The sequence below is a fragment of the Corvus brachyrhynchos genome, unplaced genomic scaffold (genome assembly GCF_000691975.1).
Source record: "Corvus brachyrhynchos isolate BGI_N302 unplaced genomic scaffold, ASM69197v1 scaffold175, whole genome shotgun sequence".
NCBI classification, from domain to species: Eukaryota; Metazoa; Chordata; class Aves; order Passeriformes; family Corvidae; genus Corvus; species Corvus brachyrhynchos.
Window position 1 is genome coordinate 4,365,583 of NW_008238448.1, and position 9,682 is coordinate 4,375,264.

Consider the following 9,682-nt stretch of genomic DNA (forward strand, 5'->3'; position numbering starts at 1 on the left):
GAAAGAGTGCAGCACGTGACTCTTATCATACTGCTTTTTCGGTTGTCACTTCACCACTGATAACTAGAGCAAGTCCTGAAAGGAATTTCGCTTTTACAAATCGTTTACTGAAATGTCAGAGTTGGTAGTACCTCATTATGTCTGTTCTGTGACAAAAATCAGTATTTTCAGTACTGCACTGAAACTGTCTCAGAATTTACCTATTCAAGACCTGTGCGTCTTTAAAATTCAAGTATCAAATTAGCTCTTTTTGTCAAAGAGGGAAAAATAATGAACAAACTTACCATTGCAGACAAGGAAATAGAAATATAATCTAGTTTGACAGCCTATAATGTTTGGGATAGGATCTGAGTGCAGCTGGGAAGGTGACTTAGTCATCTTCAAACTGTTGTAGAGTGAGTTGGACTGGGTCAGAGAGGACCCCTTGGTAACACAGAGCTGGCGTAAGCCCTTTTTGCTACCCTACTGCTGCTATCTGAAAAAACATTGGAAGTCAGCAACACTGAAGTCCCCACTCTTAATGCAGGTCATCTGATATTAGTGACTGGAGTCAGACTTCTGACTCTGTTTATTCTAAAAAAGCATCAAGTTTCTAGACAGAAACTTCTAGCTAGAAGAAAAACTTGAAAGCTGGTATCCAGTTGCTTTAGAGGCTTAAATACTAAAAAGCAGATAAGAATGTCAACATCCCTTTTGTTTTCAGCTCTTTTACTAAACCAAGTAAGTGCTTGCCTTGCTGAGCAGCATTTATTCATCACCCAAAAAGCATACCCAGTGAAGCAGTGCCATATTTATGTCTAAATAATCATGAGAAGAGTAGAACAAACCTGACCAATGTCATTCAAAAAATCTGAAAACTATCAGGGAAGCCCCCCTCTTTGTAAACTGATAGGAAAGCAGGTCACAGCGAGCACCACAGGCAGGACTGACAGTCATGCTAGCCCTGGAGCCAAGACCTGCTAAATTTAGTTCCTGGTTCCACTCCAAAGCACACAGATGGAGTAAGGGCCAGTTTTAATGTCAAATGTTGTGCAAACCAGGCCACTGTATCTGCCAGTTATTCATTGAATCCCATCTTTACCAGATTTGAGGTGCCAGGGGCTGAGGGGTGATTGCCAAGAGACAAGGGTCACCAGCAGTGCAAAGCTTGGCACATCTCAGCACCACAAGACCCTCCTGCTTTCATCTGGCCCTTGAGAAATCGAGCTCTGAACCCTGAGAAACGATCCTGAAGCAAAGTAATAAAGAAAAACTTTTTTGTTGTAAACACACAGAGCAACATTCAAGCTGTGAGGGAAATGAAAATTTTTTAAAATGCTCTTTGATATAAAAATGAATTAATAATTCTTATGGATTTTGAGAAAGATACAGAACACAAATTAGTGAGCTAACATGAATAATAAAATCCAGTGGGTTTGAAGATGCTGGGTAGTCTTCAATGAAGAACTAAAGACTCTTTAAATAAAGATTGATTGCCACTAGCTAAAACACTTTAAAATTCTGGTCTGATACTGTGCCCAAGTAAGAACTTGATTTGTTGAATTTTGGAAGGACAGTATGTGAAAAGTCCTTAGGGCCGAAATGCAAGAATCATTTTACTTCCATGGACAAAGAGATTCTTGATGGGAGCATTTCTAATATTCTGAAATTGATCTGAAACTTCTTTTCTGGTGTTTTCAGGTGTGGATTAAATTACTTGCACATTTAAATGTCTTCTTGGGCACAGAAAAAGAAAGGTAATTCAATGTATGAAGGTACACAAATTAACTGATGGATGCTGAAGGATGGATAAAGGCAAATAATACATTGATCACATGAATAAAGGGAAAACTGATCACCTCTTTTTACAGTGTTGTATGACATGGAAAAAACCTCCCTGTTGAAAATAACAGGCGCATTTGGAGTGAGCTCAGGCACTGATTCCTGACTGTTCCAAAGAGATTATAGATACATATTTGTCAGTCCCAGCATAAATAAAAAGGCAGAAAAGGCTTCAAAAACTGCAGCAGCAAACTCTGGTCTTCCATATCAAAATCCAGTTTTAATTATTTGCAAATGCTACACCTCTGTGAATCAGCTTAATCCTTGAATAAAGGGTTCTTATTTGTGGCAACGGAAGACAAGGCAAAACTCTGCTGACTGATGCTCAGCCTCAGAGAATCTGAGTGCCTGATTCTGTCCAACAGACCAGAAGAGAGAACGCTGATGCCCACAGAGGCAGCACTTCTGATACCTTCTCTGTAAGAACAGAAAGCAGAAGAGCACTGGATCCATACAGGCTTCGAAAGGCAAAAAGGTAACTACCCTTATTTTCCTTTGTGAATATCTACATACAGGTTATCTATACCAGAGGGACATTTCTCCTCTCCCCGCAAATCATGTTCAATGTGACTTAAATATTCAGCTCGTAGGGACAGTGGCAGCTCCCAGCCTGAGTATCTCCAAGTGGCTACATACAGCAACAACGTTTTGAGTCTAGCACCATCACAGCTCTCCAAGGGGCTCCTTCAGCTTCTAGATTTGTTCAGGAGGTGCAGTCCAAGGGGCTTGTGGTGTCAATGCTCCCTATGCCAATGGAAAACAGCTCTAGAAGAAGCCACTAGGCCTGTCCCACCACGAAACTGCCAAAAGCTCACAGCAAATGGGTCTGACACAGGCACTGCAAAGACTACAACCTTGATTCTGCACAGAGGTAGAGGACAACTGCTCCCAACAGAACAGTAAGAGAGGGTAAGAGAGAAACAACACACAAAAAAACCCCCACCAACAAAAAAGGCATCGTTACATAAGGGAGTTTGCTTAACAGATGTCTCCTACAGCTGAGTGACTAACCAGATGAACCACAAGGACGCTGGCTAGACTGGGTTGTGGCTTTCACAGTATTTCCCACTGGTTCTAGCTCATTTGATTCAAGACATGACTATCAGGAAAGCAGGCCTCCAATCTTCCATGCATTTGGCTAAGACTCATTTCACAAGTCTATTTTCAAGAAGTTATTTTCTCTTACTCTCCCACACAGGTTTCTACTTACCTTAACTAACTCTGCTTTGTGCTGGAGCTCCAAGTCTTATTCGTGGTAGTTCAGAGAAGAAAAAAGCCTGATACGGTCACACAGGCTCTGAACCCCCATCCACATCTATCTATATGTAAAACTGCCCTCAGGTTCCTATGAAACTGAAGTGCTTTAGAGGATTTGTTGCATTATTTAGCTATTGGGTTTAAAAGACAACATAAGATGCTCCTGTCATGGTATTACTTTAATTTTGCACACTTAATACACACTTTTCCACTGAGCATGAGGAGGTGGCCAATACAAGACAATTTTAGGATGAATTTATGAAATGTTATGGCATAAGAAGCCCATCTCCTGAGTCTGCCTGCTGCAAAGTGTATTCTCCACATCCAGTACTTTCCCCCACCTCTGCCAGCCCAATTACTCACAGGGCAGAGGACTTTGCAGCCGGGGCACTGCGCAGGGGCTGTTTGCCTTCCCTGGAGGTGCAGTGCAGGATTTAATGCCACCCACAGCAATATTTGCACTGCCAGATGTGCTTCATGGTGGCTCAGTGAAGGGCTGCTCTGTGTTTCTGAAGCGCTGCCTGACCCTCATGATGATGTCGCTCTCGACTAATGTGAATTGGCACGGCTTCTCTTTTTCTGCTCACTTGTGCCAGTTTAGAATCTGTCACACACCATTTATAAAACTGTTGTGAAAGATAGCATTTGACAGTGAATCTGAACTATAAATAGAGCTGGCTTCTCCTCTCCCCTGTGAGACAGATAGTATTACCAACAAAAATAACCACCCCACATTCAGCTATCATGAGACAGGCTTAGAAATGACAGTTTCCCATGCAGACACACACACACACAAGCAGAAATTTGTAGGTACCTTTGGGTCACAAGTCCAAGACCTTCTCTGGAGGAATGAGGACTCACACTTTTTTTTAGTAAAAAATAAGGGGCTTTTTCCAGTAATTCAGCCATCAGCTGAATGCTCTATCGCCAAACCCTGTCAAACTTGTCGTAACATTTTATGAAGTAGCAACATTGCTATTTCCTCGCTGTTGTTTGAGGGGAGTAGTGACTTGCTCAAAAAGAAAATCTAACTGTATTTGAAAGCTACACATTGAATACGATTTGTGAATAACGTATAGACTCCTTGGTGACCATGCTTAGATTCTCTGCTGCCTGAAAAAGGAGATTGCTTTTTAGCCACTTTTTCTAATTGAGTGAAAGAACCTAGAGATGTACTTTATCACCAATTAAAGCTGAATGACGAGCAAAAGAGCTATCTGAGAAATCTGTATTAGGCATCCAATGTTACAATTATAAAATGTCCAGCCATTTGACTATCTCCCCAACCAGGATTTCACAAAAAAACCTTCCACTGGGAAAATCAGTGGAATGATATTTCTGAATAGGCTGCAGTTACGCCCTGAGACATCACCCAGCTGAGTAAGAGTGAAAGAAAGATACTCCTGTATGAATCAACAGGAAAAAAACATGTCCTGATCTCCAGGGATGTCAGATTATCAGGAGAGTTTTATCCTAGTTCAAATAACTGGACAGCCTTGAAATAGTGCATCTACCATAGCACAATAAAAGTGTGTCAGAGCTGTGCCCTGTGAAGTGCAAGCTTTGGGTGCATTAGTGAGTCAGGGTGGACATGCTTTTATTCCTGCAGCTCATCTTTGTGTCTTGTGAATACTGGCCCTGAAACCCCACCTCCCTGGATCCTGGAGGGTTGGGTCCATCCTCCCCCATGCCCACCAGCATCAGCTTTTCCCCTGGCAAGCCCAGACATGGGCCCTGATCACAGAGGGATTGGGAGGGATTCCCATGCCCACTGGAGACCCCGTTTCTTGCCGCTCTTCTCTGACTTGTCTGCATGGCACAACAAAAATGCCATGCACCTGCACAATTAAGGACACAAGTGAAGATTCATAGCTACTTGGGACACAGGCTGGACTTACAGGATGGACTATTATTAAAAAGGGAAGAAATCACAAATCAGGCTTCCCTCACTAATCGTAACACACAGATTAGTCTCCTAAATATTCTAAGTGATCTTGAGTGCAGCTCTCAGGGAGGAAATAGGAAATACCTGTTCTGTAATCCAGCCTTACTACAGCTCCTTTAGACTCCTTATTTAGCCAAGAGGCTGAGTCCCACTAAGCTCTCCATGTGCAGTAAGATACTGGCAATGTTCTGGCCCTTCCCTCCTTTAATCCCATTGCATTTACTTTATTAAGAGGGGAAAAAGGTGAATCTTACTGATGTTTCTGTGCTCTGATCTAAAACTCCAGTGAAATCTGTATGAAGGTGAGAGGAGAAGGCTCTTCTCCATGTATTTTGGGCAAGCACACATTTCCTAGTTTCTCTAACTGCTTTGCTTAAAAATGAATTCCCTATCTGGTAGCAGTCAGCTTCCCTAAAACCACTGAAAGAATGTGTAGGAATAGATAAAAAATATTAAATATTTTTACTATAGTTCTGAAATTGTTTTAAATCCTGTTGTCAGCAATGTAGCCTATATAGTTTAGATAATGAAAGGCATTCTTTCTCAAACTATAAATCTATATGGCATTACCTGCAGACTCTAACTCCAATGACCCCTTTTTCCTAATATCTAAGCATGAATACGCAAGGGGAGTCCTGAAGTCCTCCACAGGAAATTTAATTAGAGCAGACACATTCAAATAATTTATGCAGCAGGAACTCAGGAAAACTGAGATCCCTGTGAAATGTCTGCAGGCAGGTTTCTCCTCCCTACAGCCTGTACCAGCCAAACCCCAGCACTGCTTGCCCCTTGGCATGCACAGACTGGGGTGGTGGCACGGTCTGTGGTCACCCTGCCCAGCTGGAGCATCACGCCTCCTGCCACTGTCACGGTACTAAATCAACCTTCCTCCATGGCCTGAATCCATGGGCCCAGGTAGCTGCCTGCTCACACAAGCCAGGGCACGCAGCTCATTCTGACACCCCCAGGGTTTCTCCTGTGACAGCAGGAGTGATGGCCTGATGCAGAGGAGGAGGGTAGTAAGGGACATTTATAGGAGAAGGAATCTGTATGAGAAATGACTAAACACATGCACAGACAGGTGTGTAGGAGTACAAGGCTCAGGCTTTCCTCACAGCAAAACCAGCGTATCTTAATCAGCAAAACTCACACTGACCTACAGCATCACTCTGTGGGTCATCCTGCTTTGCTTGCAAGAATTCAAGGAATAACAAGCTCCAGAGATTGCTTGAGTAAATAAAAGCATCTTCCCATTTGCTAGGATAGGACTTTGGGGCCAACACACTGTTTGCTCATAGCTTTCTCATTCCCAGCCCAGTAGCAAAGCAGCTGTGGACACTGCTGTGCTGGGCACCAGAGAAAACACGACTCCCTGCTTCTTTTAACACACAGCTCCCCCAGCTAGGATCCTTGCTGATGTCAGCCTGAACATGAGCCCTGATGGCTGCAAACATCAGCTCCTACAGCAAAGATGGCTGATTTCATTAGGATGCCAAAAAGCATCATCTCAGAAGAAACTGGGGTCTAACTACCCCATGAGTTAGTTATGAACTAGTTCTGCAGTCAAGGGCAAAATACTGGTTTAACTCTTCCAGGTCCATGGGTAAATCCTGGACAGTCAAACAAGAGAGATCTTCATATGATCTTTTGTCCGTTAAAGTGCTGTCCAAACCATATGGGGCACTTCTGATCCATGAAGTTTTTCTGAGCTGCATCACAGTTCAGTCTGTACTGTATGTCCCATGCTTAAGTATGCTCTCAAACAGACCAATCATTTTCCTTGCAATCACCTGCAATTTTTAAGTTTCATATTAGCTTTTTGGGGTTAGCAGTCTTTTCTAGCCATGTCCAAAACAGCCTGCCCAACTGCCTTTGTTTTCGAGAACCAGTTAATTCAGACTTTAAAACACAGTATAGACCCTACAGCTTCAGCAACTCTTCTGCTATTTGTTGTTATACAGGTAGGCTGCTGTGGCTGCAGCACTGAGCTCCAGAGCAACACACGCCCCCCCCCCCCAGCCTATATCTACAGAAAAATAAGCTCAGTCCAACTCAACCATAGGTGCATATAATCCCTGCTGGACAACAAAGCCCAGCCTCCCGGGCTCTCTGGAAAGCTGGCTCTGAACAAGCATTTAGAAGCTGGCAGTTCTCCTTGTGTCACGCTCCAGGCCCAGGTCTTTTTTCCATCCTGCCCTTTTTATTCTCCCGTTGCCCTTGCAATGACCTGACGCACTCCCTTTGTGCTCGGCTGCTGAGCCAGTGGGACCTGCTCACTTGGCGCCGCTAATTAAGTTCAACAACAACATTTTTTTCAGCAGTTCTGTCCCAACACATTCAGTTGGGATTTTAAATACTTTAGATTTCATTCAGTCTATGTGCATGGTGGTGTCACAAGGCTCTCGGCCTGGCTCAGCTGGTCCCAGCCCTGGAAGGGCTCCAGCACCCTTGACTCAGTGCACATAAGCTTGGCAGCAGGGGCAGGAGGGGATGGTCCGAACAAAACAGTCACCCAAATAAGGAGCTACCATCACTCCCTGTTTCTTTCAAAACACAGCTAGGATCCTTGCTGATGTCAGCCTGAACATGAGCCCTGATGGCTGCAAACATCAGCTCCTACAGCAAAGATGGCTGATTTCATTAAGATGCTAAAAAGTTTAATCTCAGAAGAAACTGGGGTCTAACTACCCCATGAGTTAGTTATGAACTAGTTCTGCAGTCAAGGGCAAAATACTGATTTAACTCTTCCGGGTCCATGGGTAAATCCTGGACAGTGAAACAAGAGAGATCTCCATATGATCTTTTGTCTGTTAAAGTGCCGTCCAAACCATATGGGGCACTTCTGATCCATGAAGTTTTTCTGAGCTGCATCACAGTTAAGTCTGTACTGCATGCCCCGTGCTTAAATATGCTCTAAAACAGATCAATCATTACTTTGCAATCACCTGCAGCTTTTAAGTTTCATACTGGCTTTTTATTTTTGTCTCTTTGCTCCTCTTATCTGCCCCCTTCCCTTCAAGAAATACCAACAAACAGCCTGATGGAAAATAAATAGAAAGCATGGCACAAAAGTAAGTTCCAGGATAGAGAAAGAAAATGTTGGCGTAAAGTCCAAAGCAAAAGATGTGGACAATGCAGGTGCTATCCTAAATATATGAGTGAGGAGCTTAAAACCAAATGCAGGGGAAAGCAGGATTTTAACGACAGGATTCAAGGCTGAGGAAAAAAATTAGAGAAACAGCTTGACGGCAGCACCTAAAATGAGCAGAAGGAAAGTGTATGAAGGAGGGAGATGAAAAGATAGCAGGCATCAGTGGAAGATGGACTGCCAGGGCTTACTTTCTTACAGAAATGTGAACAGAAAGCTGTGCTACTCACTAGGTTCTACTGCATAATTTTTTGAACAACGCACTGCCTTTAGAGCTCTGCACATCTTCATGCAACATGTGGCGGAGCCAAGACATCTTTTGCTCCACTAGATGAACACTGGCTAAACATCTCTGCTATATGATCCTCAGGATAAATATCTGCATTCCCAGAGAATTTTATCTACCAAATCTTTTAGGCATACGAAGGCGTCTTTAATTTTATTGTTTAGCTGGAACTCAGTACAATTGCAAGGATGGGTTCCTATCCAATCCCTCACACATGACCATCTTCCTGCTTTTGTACCAGCCTTGACAAAATGAAGCTGACGTGTTCTTTAGTTTTGCAATTATATAAATTCAGCTTAAGAAGAGATTTTGGAATAAACAGCATTTAATAAAAACACACTTCCTGGCAAATTTGATAGGATCACCAATGGAAGTAGGGATCTGAAAAACACTGAAAACACATGAATTTTCAGGAAAGGAAATTGTCACTGTAACAGGCCAGTCCAAATGTAAAATTCTAAGGGAATTAGGCTGTAAGATGCAACAGCACATACAGCACAGAGTCTAAACTTTGTATTTCATCCTGGCCAGCTTCTGTTGACACCAAATCTGATTTCTGAACTAAATGCATCCATACAGACCACTTCTAACAAAAGTGACTACCCCTTCCTCCTACACAACATGCAAGTGATGCTTGTATAAACACATGAGTCCTTGAGGACTATGTATAAGCACCACCTGCAGGGAATAAAGGACCTGGGGCACCTACTGAGGTAGGCTGTGAACTTTCTGCAATGGTATTTCCCAGGGTACATTACAAGAAATATCAGCAGTCTTTGTTCTGATCTCTATGTTCCCTTCAGCACTCGCTGCTGGCCAGTTGCAGAGCTTGGACATTGGACTCCCATGGGTCTTTGCTCTTGGCCAGTGTGCTCAGAGCAGAGGTCTTTAACAACAGAGACCATCTGAGAGGAAAGAAAGCTGCACCGTTGCCCTCTGATCCAGAGGATGAGGGGACTCTGGACTCCTTCCCAGAGCCAGATCCCTGCAGATACTAAGGAAGTACAAAAGGCTCTTCAGAAAGCCCTGTTCTGAATTCCCAGGATGCTGGATGGATGGGGAATGAAGAACCATGTTTTTAAGTGTTTTCATGATAAGTTATGAGTTAAATTGCGTGGCTGACAAGAGCGAGGAGCAATAAGTGTTCTCCTTGAAGAGTGGGCCAGAGTTTGCCCAGAAGCCTAAGGAGGGCAATGAAAATTATGAATACTGTAAAGTCCTGCTG

The 9,682-nt window shown here is 43.3% G+C and overlaps 1 protein-coding gene across 5 annotated transcripts in view; it reads right to left on the minus strand.

Moving 5' to 3' along the window:
* The window catches only part of SLC20A2 (solute carrier family 20 member 2), a 55,062-nt gene that overhangs the window by 8,518 nt on the left and 36,862 nt on the right, over positions 1 to 9,682 (minus strand). The gene's annotated exons all lie outside the window — the stretch shown is intronic.